The 15300-nt window shown below is 37.2% G+C and overlaps 1 protein-coding gene across 3 annotated transcripts in view; it reads right to left on the reverse strand.

The window, feature by feature from the left end:
* The window catches only part of TSC22D1 (TSC22 domain family member 1), a 125676-nt gene that overhangs the window by 36555 nt on the left and 73821 nt on the right, over window positions 1-15300 (reverse strand). The window contains exon 1 of one of the 3 annotated variants that reach the window (XM_061133124.1): window positions 2046-2160. The exons of the other annotated variants lie outside the window; for them this stretch is intronic. The gene's annotated coding sequence lies outside the window, so the exon portion shown is untranslated. Of the gene's footprint in view, window positions 1-2045; window positions 2161-15300 lie in introns of those variants that run through there. 3 annotated transcript variants of the gene reach the window in all.

Genomic DNA, 15300 nt, shown 5'->3' on the forward strand with positions numbered 1-15300 from the left:
TTTATAAGAAAATTTATTTATGCTAACTCATTCAACAAATATTTATTAGGCATACTTTATTTGTACTACATACATATAAAATGTACAAACTCAGCAGCTGAAAGACTAGAACTGAGTCTGACTGGTAACGATCTCTTGACTTCAATTTCTTTACTTGTAAAATAAGGATAAGAGTATTTGTTTTACCTCCCTTATAAGTTATTCTAAGGATCCAAAAGAGACAATACATGCAGAAACATTTATAAAGTATTATTTTTAAAGCCAAATCAGAGAAGCAAGTGATATGACAAAACAAGTGGGCAAATAAGATCACTTAATGTTATAATTGAGATGAAATTCATCCTATATATCTAAAATATTTTCAATTAACCATTAACTTCAGTGAACTATTCATTTGTAAATCATTAGTGTTATTTGGTTTAACAAAAGTATGCATTTTTTTAAAAATCATCATAAGCCAGTTCTAAAAAAAAATTACATCATAACAACTCTTGGCCATTTGTTTAATCAATAACTAAAATCTAAGTTATTTCAGTGATTTAAAAAAAACCAGCTTTCCATTTGTATATATTGTTATGAAAACAAATATTTGACCATTAGCAGTCAGATCATGACTCTATCATAAAGTTTACACATACCTCAGGAATCCATAAATCAAACAGAAATTAGAATTTCAAAAACTGGATTCATATGTTTTTCACTAAAAATAACTAGAAAAAATTGCCATCATATGTAAGTTAATTTAGGCAAAAAGATTATTTCTCCTTTAAGATTCAAGGATTTCCATTTATGATATGCAGAAAATTTCCCTTTGCAATTTCAGCTCTGATGTATAACTTTTCTTCAAACTTAGTACTGATGAAATCTACAGATTTAATTTTAAAAGATTTAAAAGTTTCTTTGTCCATTATCTTTTTGATTCACCTCTCTTTAAATAAAATTAACCATAATCTGTGTCTTTCTTTGGTAAAGTAGTGAAAGTGAAAGTGTTAGTCGCTCAGTTGTGTCGGACTCTTGCGATCCCATGGACTTGCCCACCAGGCTCCTCTGTCTATGGAATTCTTAAGACAAGAATACTGGGGAGGGTAGCCATTCCCTTCTCCCGGAGATCTTCCCAACCCAGGGACCGAACCCAACTCTCCTGCATTGCAGACAGATTCTTTACCATCTGAATCACCTAAGCCAATTGCAAAATTCCTGTAACTATTTTCTCCAATTTGAAGCTAGTGAACAACTTTTTTTTTGAAACTTACTTTTAAAATTAGAATTCTCAATTTTAAAAGTTAATACCAACTACTCTGAAGTACTTTAAATTTATGTAGAAACTATACAATTGGATGAGGATTTTTGCCAGCATTCAAATCAGTTTAAGTTACAGAAACAGTAGAGACAGTGTGTGTGTATACACACACACACACATATACATACATATACTCATAAAATATACATAATATACAACATATATTTAAATTAAGCTAGAATTCACCAGCTCTAAGAGGCATTCACAACAATTCTGAGCAACTCAAAAGAACCATGCAACTGACTTACATATAAATCTAAAGATCTTTAATTTCAAAACATACTATAAAGTACAGCTAACATTATTTTTAAGTAGCTAAATGAAGGGATATTGACATTTTCTGATAGAAAAGCTCAATATAAAGTCCTAAATCATCTACAATTTTAAGTCAATTCATTAGTGCTCTACCTGGGGAATCAAATAAATTAAAAAGGTGTTATGCAACTAAGCTTTTAAAGATCTTAATCTAAAAAATGGACATTACAGAATTCATCTCAGTTAACAAGAGAAGGAAAAAATTATTTCCTTGATAATCTCCAAATAATCTTCCAAGTGGTTTTAAATATATATATATATCTTTTAAAATGTTCCAACCAGGACATAAAAATGGCTGAACTGAACCTTATTTCACCCTCCAAATCGGGTATTTAAAAGTCAACTCCCTTTCAAGGTAATAAAGAATAGGGCCACTGGGGGCGGGGGGGCAATTCTTTACACAGTTATTTGACGGCAGCTGAGTACTCACAGCAGGTCTACCACCAGACTACAGAAAAGTTTCCTGGTACACACACCACGGGGTTTCCTCGGGCCTCGCCTTCCACTCGGGCCCAACTGACGCTGCTGGTGGGCCCAGCGCTTCAGGAAGTGTCCCGAGTTCCACCCCTCCCTCCAGGCAGTTTCTATTTAAAGGGGCAGTGACCCAATTTCTTCAGGATGACCCGGCTTCCCAGAGAACAGTAACACTATGCTCTGCTTCGAGGATTTGAAAGGGCATAGGAGATTTTCTTCAGGTTTTCTTAGAGTGTAACAAGTCAATGCCATATGGCTCCTGCGGGTCTTCTAGATCCAAAAATCAGGAGTATCTAGTGCGGGGGCTTTCCAACTTTCGAAACATGTTGGGGGGTGGGGGCAGCAATGAAGACTCAAGAATAGAAGGAAGATTTGAGGAAGAAAAAAGATGAAGGGAGGGATGAAGATAGGAGAGAAGAAGTTGGGGAGGGAGGGAGGAAGAGAAAAAGGTGGGGAGGAAGGGAGAGAGAGAAGGATCAGAGGAGGGAAGAAGAAGAAGGTGAGGGAAGAGAGGAACATTCAAGAGGCTTCGCAAAGCAAAACTGGAACAAGCACACGCGGAGGGCTCTGGGAGAGAGGCAGAGACTTCCTGCCCAGCAGCTGCTCAGTTCCCGAGAGGGCCCCTGGTACTTCTACAACTTACCTCAAGGACAGTCTACTCTAGTCTTACAAATTCACCATTCTACTGGAGCAGACGTGGGGACGGGGTGGGAAATACAACCCTACATTTGTTTTTCTCCCACACAACGCTACTTTGGAAGTAGAAAAGGACTGAGAAAATCAAAATGAAAGGATGTGATCATCAGCAAAAGCTGGATGGTATCAATTATAGAACACAAAATAACCAGTAAATGTCCAAGTTGGAGCTTTCGAAAAATAGATTAAACTTTAGAAAATTCAACATTTGTAATAAAAAATACAAAGCAAAGGGATCAACATCACAGATTTTCTATTAAATTATGAGATTAAAATGAATATAGTATATCTCAAAACTCGTAGGATGTAACCAAAGTAACAGTCTTGAACATTAGAATAAATACTAAAGTAATAATGAGGCTTTACCACAGAGGAGAAAACTTGGCAAAATCAACCCAAAGAAAGTAAAAGAAAGGAGCTAACAAAGGTAATAGCAAAAGCAATTAAAACAGAAAACATATATGAGAAGATCAACACGGCCAAAAATTGGCCCTGTGGAAAAGATTAAAATGTCAAACCCCCAGTATGATTAAGGAAAAAAGAGAAGGCAGAAATAAGCAATATCAAGGAAGAAAAAGGAGGACAGCCATCATTTAAAAATACAGAATAGGCAAATTGCTAGAAAAACATTATTTACTGGAACACACTGAAGAGATAGGAAATCTGAACAGCCCAATATTGCCACTAAATAAAATTAAATCAACAGTGAAAAACCTTTTTATAAATAAAACTCCCAGGCTAGACAGCTTCACCATCAAGTCCTAGATATCATTCAGTGACCCAGCCCTGGGCGGTTCCTGCAACCGCCAAGAAAGGATCAGCAACAAAAACCACCAAAAGAGGCACTCCCCCATGAACAGAACAGAACCTCAGTGGGTGGCCCAAAAAGATGGAGAAAATTAAAATTAGTGCCATGTGGTTGACACTAGATAAGCCACAGGAGTCCATGTGAGAAACTCTGTTGGAGAAGGGGGCATCAGTGGATGAAGGCATAGATTATACAATCATCACCAACTATGATTCTAACAAGACATGTTAAAATTCTAAGGGATATGGAGTCACTAAAAAAAGTTGAAATGTCACTGCTGACAGAATACATAAATTAGGTATCCTTCAAGATCTATTTAACTTTCTACTTCAGCAGTTACATAAACTATAAACAAACTACAGAACTGGTGCAGTTTATTTCTAGGAATACAAGTACAGAAAAAAAAAATACACTCAAAATATTATAGAACAGAATGGTTAGTTCTAAATCTGTCCAAAACACGCATTATTTGTCACTTGAAATAAATTTTGAATAAATGATGAAATGATCCTCCTTTTTTTGGTTACCAAGTAATAAACGGTACAATTGACAAAAACAGGGAGAAAGTGAAGTGAAAGTTGCTCCCAAGTCATGTCTCTTTGCAACCCCATGAACTACACAGCCCAAGGAATTCTCCAGGCCAGAATACTGGAGTGGGTAGCCTTTCCCTTCTCAAGGGGGTCTTCCCAACCCAGGGATCGAACCCAGGTCTTTTGCATTGCAGGCAGATTCTTTACCAGCTGAGCCACCAGGGAAGCCCCCCAAAACAGGGATGATGTGCCCTATTTTTAAAAATGAAAGTGATGAAAATTATTCATTAGCCACATGATCTGACCCCTGAAATAATCAAGAATAAATTATCTTAATCTTTCATATTGAAAGCACAGCTTATTGAATCAAATTTTATGACTAATTTCAATATTTAGTAATTACAATTTACCTTAAAAATCATTCCTTTTTACATTTTCTTAAACATAAAGGTTTTATTAAGAAAAGACTATTGCAGTTATTGATTAAAAATTTTAAGACTGTTATAATACTTATAATACTTAGATCTACCTAGACAGAATATATTTAACAGTAAAATACCACAACTGTAAAAAAATAAGAATTCATTACATTTTTTTAAGAACACACCTTTTTATAATGGCTCCCTTTCATCTCAAGCACATCATGTCTGTGTGAAATGCATGCCTTGCCCTGTTCACCCTGTTCCTAGTTAATGATACTGATCAATCTCTGGACTTCATCTCAAGTTCCTTCCCGAAGTGAGTCTTTTCCTAACACTTAGACCAGGTGAGGTCTCCCTGTGAAATGCTCTCATAGACCTGAATCAGTTCAGTTCAGTCGCTCAGTCGTGTCCGACTCTTTGCAACCCCGTGAACCGCAGCACGCCAGGCCTCCCTGTCCATCACCAACACCAGCTTGCTCAAACTCACATCCATTGAGTTGGTGATGCCATCCAGCCACCTCATCCTCTGTCGTCCCCTTCTCCTCCTGCCCTCAGTCCTTCCCAGCAATACACATGAATACCGGTGCTTTATAGAATTTAGTCACCTGTATAACTGAAGATGGGACAGCATGGCACACCTGTGTGCTCTACTCACAGAGGACATGGAACACAGGTGCTTTTCTCACTATTGGACCTCCAGCATTTAGCACTGGCAGGAGTCAGATGTGTGTGAAGCAGAGGGAAGAGGGAACTATGGAGAACATAGCAAGCATCATTCCTATTTTTAAATAAAGCCCTTATATAAAAAGTAAAAGAATTTCAACAGGTTCTTTGTGTAAGCTGGAACCAAACTTAAGGTTGGAATTACTTTAAGTTGCTTAAAAATCACAACATTCCCTCAGAGATGCCAGAAATTTCCAGAAGTCTTAAGTTTGAGGAAATTTTAAAATTTGCATTTTAAATTTACATGTAAAATTACATTTCACATGTCTGGCACAGGAAAAATTATGTAAAAAATAATTTATGTACAAGCTGGATTTAGATAAGGCAGAGGAACCAGAGGTCAAATTACCAACATCTGCTGGATCATACAGAAAGTTACGGAATTCCAGAAAAACATCTACTTCTGCTTTATGGACTATGCGAAAGCCTTAGACTGTGTGGATCACAACAAACAGCGGAAAATTCATGAGATGGGAATACCAGACCACCTTACCTGCCTCCTGATAAATCCGTATGCAGATCAAGAAACAACAATTAGAACTGGACATGGAACAACAGACTGGTTCCAAATTGGGAAAGGAGTTTATTAAGGCTGTATACTGTCACCTTGCTTATTTAACTTATATGCAGAGTACATCATGCGAAATGCCAGGCTGGATAAATCACAAGCTGGAATCAAGACTGCTGGGAGAAATATACAAAACTCAGATATGCAGATAATACCACCAATATGGCAGAAAGCAAAGAGGAACTAAAGAGCCTCTTGATGAAAGTGAAAGAAGAGAGTGAAAAAGCTGGCCTGAAACTCAACATTCAAAAAACGAAGATCATGACATCTGGCGAAAATAAGGGGAAAAAGTGGAAACAGTGGCAGATTTTCTTTTCTTGGGCTCCAAAATCACTGTGGACAGTGACTGCAGCCATGAAATTAAAAGACACCTGCTACTTGGAAGAAAAGCTACGACAAACCTAGTGTATTAAAAAGCAGAAACATTTTGGCTACAAAGATCTGTAGAGTCAAAGCTGTATTTCCAGTAGTCATATATCGGTGTAAGAACAGCTGGACCATAAAGAAAGCAGAGCACCAAAGAATTGATGCTTTCTAATTGTGGTGCTGGAGAAGACTTGAGAGTCCCTTGGACTGCAAGGAGACCCAACCAGTCAATTCTAAAGGAGATCAATCCTGAATATTCATTGGAAGGGCTGATGCTGAAGCTCCAATACTTTGGCCCCTGATGAGAAGAGCTGACTCATTGGAAAAGACTCTGATACTGGGGAAGATTGAGGGCAGGAGGAGAAGGGGACAACAGAGGATGAGATGGTTAGATGGCATCATCGATTCAATGGACATGAGTTTGAGCAAACTCCGGGAGATAGTAAAGGACAAGGAAGCCTGGTGTGCTGCAGTCCAGGGAGTCACAAAGAGTCGGACACAACTTAGCGACTGAAAAACAACAACAAAAGAAAATAATAAAAATAACACATAGACCATGATATTAGCACTACTGAGGAACCAGTGCCCACACACTGTCCTCAGCACTTTACACGCGCAGTATCTCATGTAATCCCCATAAGGACTCTGTGCTGTGCTAAATCGCTTCAGTCGGGTCTGACTCTCTGTGACCCCGTGGACTGTAGCCCACCAGGCTGCTCTGTCCATGGGATTCTCCAGGAAAGAGCACTGGAGTGGGTTGCCTTTTCCTTCTCCAGGGCGTCTTCCCGACCCAAGGATCAAATCTGCGTCTCTTATGTCTCCTGCAATGGCAGGCGGGTTCTTTACCGTCAGCTCCACCTGGGAAGCCCGTCAGAACTTTACCATTTTATAGGCAGGAAAACTGAGGCACAGAAAGACCAGGAAACATGCCCAAATTCATAGGCCTAAGCAGATAATTTTTTGAGTAAGGTTTAGCATCTGACTCAAAAAGCCACTACTCACAGGAAACAGGCTCTGTTCCTTAGATCTCGGGCTTCCCAGATGGTGCAGTGGTAAAGAATATGCCTGCCAATACAGAAAACCAGGAGACATGGGTTCGATCCCTGGGTCGGGAAGATCCCCTGGAGGAGGAAATGACAAACCATTCCAGTATTCTTGCCTGGAAAAATCCCATGGATACAAGAGCCTGATGGGCTACAGTCCATGGGCTCACAAAGAATCGTACACGACTGAGCGACTAAACAACCACCACCTTAGACCTTGTTTGAGAATTACTGACTCTTTTATCATACAGTTCTTAAAATCTGATCATCAGGCTTTCTGGGCTTCAGGAGATTAAAAAAAAATAAATGAAATGGGCAAATGGTTACCAGTTATACACAGTATCAAGAAGAGGTAACTTTTCTGTCTTGTTAGGCTGAGAGGTAAGTAGTCGCATCCATAAAGACAAGTCATGGCCCTGGATCTGAGCCTGAGTCATCATCAAACAGTAACCATCTCAGAAGGTTAAAATAAGATTAGGCATCTAAAAGTTTGTTTCAGTTAGCCCAATACTTCTCTTATGTCAAACACTAGAACCATTGGAAAACCTACATGAATAAGTTGTAACCGTTTAGAATTTGGAACGTGCCATCTTCTCATGCTATTTATTTAGAACTGAAGTGGAAAAAGTTTACACCTCCAAGGTTGGCTCTGAAAGGATAATGGGGAGAGTCTACTGTAAAAATGACAACAAATGGGAAGTACAGTATACATTTCACAAAAATGTAACTACTGAACCAACCACCACTGGAGAGCATCTAAAGAACAAAAATAATACTGAGAAATATTAAATGAGAAGAACTGGATAATAACATAAGACTCATAGGGAGTTTGAACTTCATTTTTTTAAACTGAAGGAATCAGAGGTGTGCAAGTTCTAGAAGGTATTGATAACATATAAACAACTCTTTTAAATTGAGAAACTACAAAAGAAAACAAGCTTAAAGTATTTCACTTTAATATAATCTTAATATTCTTTAATATAACATTTGATCAAGATTAAAAGACTTATTATTTTATGGTACGTTAGTGTTCTTTAGTAGGGCTTCCCTGGTGGCTCAGCTGGTAAAGAATCCGCCTGCAATGCAGGAGACCCGGGTTTGATTCCTGGGTCAGGAAGAACCCCTGGGGAAGAGACAGGCCACCTACTCCAGTATTCTTGGGCTTCCCTGGTGGCTTAGCTGGTAAAGAATTTGCCTGCAATGCAGGAGACCTGGGTTCTTTGGTATAGTATAGGGTGATGCTATTAAATATTCCTTGGGATTTAGGGATTGTATTTAGGATTTAGGAATGTATTTCTACGTATAAAAATATCATGTGAAAATATGATAGGGACTTGGGACATAAAGATTCTAGTGAAATAAATAGACATTGACCAAATAACTGTAACAAAGTAAATTCCACTGCAGATGCTAAGGAAAGATACTAAAGCAGGAGTTATCCCAGGGCTGGCTGGTTGCATACGATAAGAGAGGCAGCAGCTGAGTTTAGGATGATTAGGGGTTTGGCTCATACACAGAGTGTATCTTGGTCCTTTAACTGGCAGAATACGGGAGGAGCAGACCATCTGAAGGGGGTGATAACTGAGGGGCGCAGCCTGGATGGGACACAAGGAGACGTGCTCACAGGGAGCCTGAGGCCCCTCGAGCGCAGCTCCAGAATTTCTACAGAGGAGTACGTCAGCAGCAGAAAGGGTTAGAGACACTTCTGAGGCTGTTTTCACACCAAACACACTACTTGTCCGTGCTTCCGTGGTTTTCAGTTGCTTGTCTCACACGGATTGTATGTTTATGCAGGGAAGCTTTCGTGCACTGACAGGTGGTGGAGGGTCTCATGGGCTAAAGCCCACAGCCCTCTGTCCCCTGCACTACCAGAGGTTGACCTAGGATCCCACAGATAAAATTCAAGTGGAGGCAGCCGATCATCACATCTGGGCAAGGTCCCCGCAGTGCAAAGAAAATCTGCAGAGGAAGAGGAAGCGAAGGGCAACGACAGAACCTAAGGAAAGACCAACAGTTAAGAGGGCTGGGCGAGGAAAAATTTTTAAATAAATAAATGAGACTCAAAAAGAGAAGGTCAAGAGAGGAGAACTAGGAACCAAGGGAGGAGAATATCAGACAATGATGACAAAGACAAGAGACTGAAGGAGGTAAGACTGAAAAGTGTTTCTCGGACTCGAGACTTGACAGTTAGGAAGTCACTGGTCACGTGTGCGAACGACAGTCTCAGGAACCTGGGCTGCGAGGGGGTGAGGAAGAGGGAAGAGTCAACCCACAGCCACATGGATGAATGGGGATCAGGAAGACACGGTCTGGCTTGCTGATACACACAAGTTGCCAGTAAAGAGGAAAAGATGCAAGATAACAAGGGGTGATGTACTGATTGCAGCATTACAAAGTGAAGACCCAGAGGACACAGGAGGGAATTAGTTGTTTACAATTATGCACAGAAATTTAAACTAGAGTGTGATAAGAACACTGGTTTCAGCTGACGTTACTATTGTGATGCATAGGCTTTCGTTCATTTGTTCATGTATTTACAAGCATGTACCAAGTATAGCTGAACACACACACACACACACACACACACACACTCACTATGTTTTCAGTGTTCATCAGTTACCACCACATACAACCCCTGCCCTACCTTGAAGACTTGGTCCATAATGCTGCTAAATAACATGCAATTGGTTAAGTATTTCCATTAATCCATGAGTGGATTTTATCTTCTTTATGTCCTCTTAGAATATTCAAGGGGCGATAATTACTAAAACAATGGCGGTAGATGAAGGTGACAGTGACGATAATGGTGACAATGACAATAATGGGAAGGGGGCAGGGAAGCTGGGTCCAGCAGAAAAAGTATTCCTCCTTTCAATCCCCCCCAAATATTTCCTGTATAATTTATTTAACAATCATGTACACATATTACATTATTCAAATTAAAAAGGAAACGCTCATATATTTAGATCCTATGTCAATTAGACACCTCAAAGCTGTCACAAATTCTTTGTATCCCCTCAAACTCCATGTCTCTCAAACATAAAGATGCTTAATCTCTTATTTTAGCATAAATAATGCAAAGCAAAATTAGAGAAATAGGTGCATGTTAGTAAACTTGTAGTAGGTTGTTTTTGAAAGGGAGAATAAACATTTATTGTCTGCTAGTCCACAAATAGGAAATGAATAACGGCTCCATATATACACTGTATCATTTAATCCTCATAACACCCTCTCCCCATTTTTCAGATGAAGAAACTGAGTTTTTTAGAGAGGTTAAATAGTTTACTGCAGGTTACACTGCTAGTAACTGAAGGTCCAGGACCAGAGATCCAAAAGGCCTTGTTACTTTCCACCCAACCACACATCATCCTCCATTATAAATGATGTGCAGAAACAGTAAACATTTTGAACATCTGTATTCTTAGGCGGCAAGTTTTATTCAAACATTATAGGTTTTTTTAAAAGGTATTAGTTACTAAGATAAAAAACATATTTGTTGAAAATTATATTTAAGTATATAATCAGTGATAAAAATATTAATGACAAATAATTATAACAACTAGTATTTATTATTATAAGGTGCCATAAGCTATGCTTAGGGCTTTAGAAGGTATATCTTATTTATGCTCTACAATAATCTCAAGAGATAGGTACTGTTACTGTTATTCTCATTTACAAATGAGAAATTTGAGGCTCAGAGAAGTTAAGGTTAACGGTCTCAAGATCATAAGTGGCAAAGTAAATAGTGTTACAGGAACCTATCTTTGTGATGTCCTTTCCAGTAACAAATTAAACTCCAAGAAAATTAATATATTATTTAAACACAGCTTTTCCTCTAAATGACAAAGACACTCAACACTGTGCTATGCAGATTTGGACATTCATTATAAAACAAGCAACATATGGAAATACAGTTCTCCATGGACAGTCCTACAACTACAAATGGCGCGTTCAATTTAAAATCTGAGTTTTAATCCTTCAGTCTTTTCATAGCAATGGCCAATCAATCAGTAAACTTTAAATAAACCAAAGATGCTATATGGAAAGCTAGCATAACCAGCTAGTTTCCTTTTAAAATCCTTTAACTGTTAAGAATATTATAGGAAATTTGCTACTGCTACTTTGATGAGAATTATGAGCAAGATCTTCAAAAACTGGTCAACTCTGAACATAGAATATCACCTAAATATTCCCAAACACCCAGAGTTTACAGAGTGGTCAACTAAGTGAGGATACCCACAGTAATGGGCAGGACTTAATAGGTAGGGGCTGGGAAAAATCCAAGTATACACAAAGAGATTATTCTTACTCAACAGTAGATGGCGCTAACACATCATAGTCTTTGTTTTTTTTTTTTTTTTTAATAGCGGTCCATTCCCTTCTAGAAGAATACTTTTATATAGACAACCCAGATTATCTTAAATTAAGTATAATTATATATAATTTAATTTCTAATCTAATTATTTAAACCTGAACACATAAGTATCTTATACACAAATCTGGACAGTTTTTTAAAATGTATTGCTTTAATATACGATTAAAATTTACAAAACTTGTTAACAAATTTAACAGATACACTGTCACAAAATTTGAAAAACTGGGAAAAAAAAATAACATATAAAATAAACTCAAAAATAGTATGTGAATGTTTTGAGGTTAGAGTAGCCAGAAAGTTTGAAACTATTTTTACAGTCAACCAACCATAGGAATGTTCAAACAGCCCTCTAAAACCTCTAGTATTTACCATCATCAGTTTTCCTATCTCTTCACAAAATCCTTTAAAACTTTGCAGAATATTCTAACTTCCTTGACAGGAAAGGGAATATAGTTCTTCCCCACCCCTTCACATACTAGCCTACCTTTTATACATCATGATACGAGACAACAGAGGATGAGATGGTTGGATGGCATCACCAACTCAATGGACATGAGTTTGAGCAAACTCCAGAAGATAGTGAAGGACAAGGAAGCCTAGAATGCTGTAGTCCAAGGAGTCACAAAGAGTTAGACACAACTGAGCAACTGAACAGTAACAGTGCCAACCCAATGGTAAGTAATGTCTCCGAATGCTGGGCAAACATAGGTATGTAAAAAGTTATTTTAATTAGCCTGGAAGAGATAAAATGCACAGTTACTTATTATTACCTGTCATGTTAGTCAAGAATGGGAGCTGGGATAGGGGAAGACAGGGAATGACAGAAATTATTATAAGTATAAATGATGCTCATGATAAATATATTAAATGATTTGTGGCATAAGATAGCAGTCTCAAATCCTACAAGTAAATCTAGTTATACACCTTGATGCAACACAAAACAGCACAGCACTATTTTTAGTTGAGGGGCTCTGGCACATGCAACATCAAGCTACACAGGTGGCTATTCAGTCTACCTACTGATTTGCATTAAGACGATTGATTATCGTAGGATGTCTTAAGTGAGACCAGAATTGTAGACAATACCTGAGTGCTTGTGCCTTGGCTCCTAGTCCCAACATTTACATACTATGATACCTCAGGAAGTCATTTAAATAATTTTCAAACTCAATTTCCTCATTTATAAAATGGAAGTAGATAAATCCCATTTATAATGGGAGTATAAAATGGGATTATAATGAGAACTAAAAAATAAAAGCCAGGTAGAATATACAGCATAAGAGACAAACAAAGATCCAGAGAACATACGATTACATTTTCCTTCTATCATATTACAGAAACAGTAAAGAGCAGACAGAAATAATAGTAAAATCACTTCATCAAGGCAACAATCAGAAGACAAGGTTTTAAAACACTGAAATGCAGACAACCTGCCCTCTTATCAGCAAAAACTAATAAAGTTTGAGTTTCTGAAAAATTGGCACATAGTATAAGCAAATAAAACCTCAAAGTCATAAATAGTACTAGTATAACTAGTGACTCCAGCTACAAACCTAAGGGCAGTCACCATACGTATGTGTACAGAAATTTCTATTAGTCATATTTCAATCTTTAAATGTATAGCAATCCTGTATACAACCTAATGCCAACTGTGTACCTAGTTATTAAGAGACTTTTTAGTAAGATTATTTTTATTGAACCCACACATATTAAATATTAGATTTTTTATTACATTTTTCATTAGAAAGACATTTCAAAAACATCCTACTATTGCAGAAAGAACAAATGACTAGGATAACTCTTAACCTAGAATTGGGTACCCAAGACCTTTCAAAAATTAGAGTTAAATAAAATCCATTTCAGATAAACATAAAACAAAAATTTGTCACCATTTAACATTCACTAAAGAAACTCCCCAAAAATATTCCTTTAGGGAAAAGAAAAATGCTCCCTTTAAAAGGTCTGAGTTACAAAAAGGAATAGTAAGCAAAGAAGCTGGTAGACATGTACATAATACTAAACAAACACTGACTACTGTAATAATAAATAACATTTATTTAACATTTAGGTAATAAATAATAATGTCAATGTTTACATAAATAATAATGTCAAATTTATGGAACTTTTAAAAAATGAAGTTAAAATGGTCAATAACAACATCTGACTAGTATAAACTAAAAGAATGTAAGTAGAATATATAACTCTCAAACCAGAATGGGGGGGGGGGGGTGGGAAACCTCTCCCCACACACATCAAAATCCTACCATACAGTATTTACAAGAGACACAGCAAAATATAAGGGCATGGAAATACTACAAGATGGAAAGTGGAAAAAAGAGATCATTGGCAATATCAACTCAAGAAAGCCGGAATGACCTTATTAAAATAAGACAAAATAGATCTAAGCAAAAGGCATCGTTAGGGATAAAAAGAATCTAGACATAACAGCTTCAATGCACCAGAAATGCATAAGAATTCTCATCTTGTATTCACTGAATACACATAAATCTATAAAGCAAAAATTGATAGAATCATAAGGGAGAATGTGTCAAATCCCCTCTCTTTACAATATTTAGATCAAGCAGACAAAATTAGTTAAGTTATTAAACATCTAAAAAAGCAATTAAATAACTTGACTCAATGGACACAAAGAAAATTCCCAACTTCACAGTTTAAGAATACACGTCTTCTACAAGCATCCATGGAATATCTACATAAACTGTTCATGTGCTAAACCATAAGGCAAGACTAAACAAATTTCAAAGAATCTGTATCTACCAAGTTTGTAGATCACTAGGCATAATTCATTTATACATAATTTGCTAACAAAAATGATAAAAATGTAAAAACACCCACATTTTAAAGCACTCCTAGATCAATCATTTCTGCGTCAAAAACAGAATATAGTGACAATTTAAAACACTTAGAATGGGGACTTCCCTGGTGGTCCAGTGGTTAAGACTCTATGCGCCCAGTGCAGGAGGCCTGGGTTCATCTTTGGTCAGGAAACTAGATCTCATATGCCACAGCTAAGACCCAGCATGGCCAGATAAATAAAAACAACTCAAATGAAAAGAAAACGTAGACTTGTAAGATATGCTGCCAAAGTAATAACCTGGAAGAAATTTTATAGCCTTAAATGCTTACAACGTTAAAGAAGAAACCCTGAAAATGAAGAGCTAAAATTTCAACTTAATAGAATAGGATCTAGAATAAGCCTAAAGGCAGAGAGAAACAGACAATGAATATAAAACAAACATTCATAAAACTTTAAAATAAGATACAATTCTTACACGTTTGGTTCTTTGAAAGGCTAATAAAACAGGTCCGTGGACATAGGAGCCTGGTAGGCTACAATCCATGGGGTTGCAAGGAGTCAGACACAACTGAGTGACTATCACTCCCTCACTGAAAACATTAATGAAGAAAATGGGATACAAATATAAACAGCATGAGGAATTAAAGGATATAATCAAAAATTAAAATATATTAGAGTATTATGAAATTTGAGGCAACACTCAGAAACATCCGACCTAGAACCTTTTACATGTAAATTTCTATCAAGCAGCCAAGGTACAGAAGATGATACTCTTACAAAATAAATCTAGTAGTGAATAAAAAGTTATCATGACCAAGTTGGGCTTATTCCAGCAATAAAAGACTGGCTAATCATTAGAAAA

The sequence above is a fragment of the Dama dama genome, chromosome 30, assembly GCF_033118175.1.
Source record: "Dama dama isolate Ldn47 chromosome 30, ASM3311817v1, whole genome shotgun sequence".
Classification (NCBI taxonomy): Eukaryota; Metazoa; Chordata; class Mammalia; order Artiodactyla; family Cervidae; genus Dama; species Dama dama.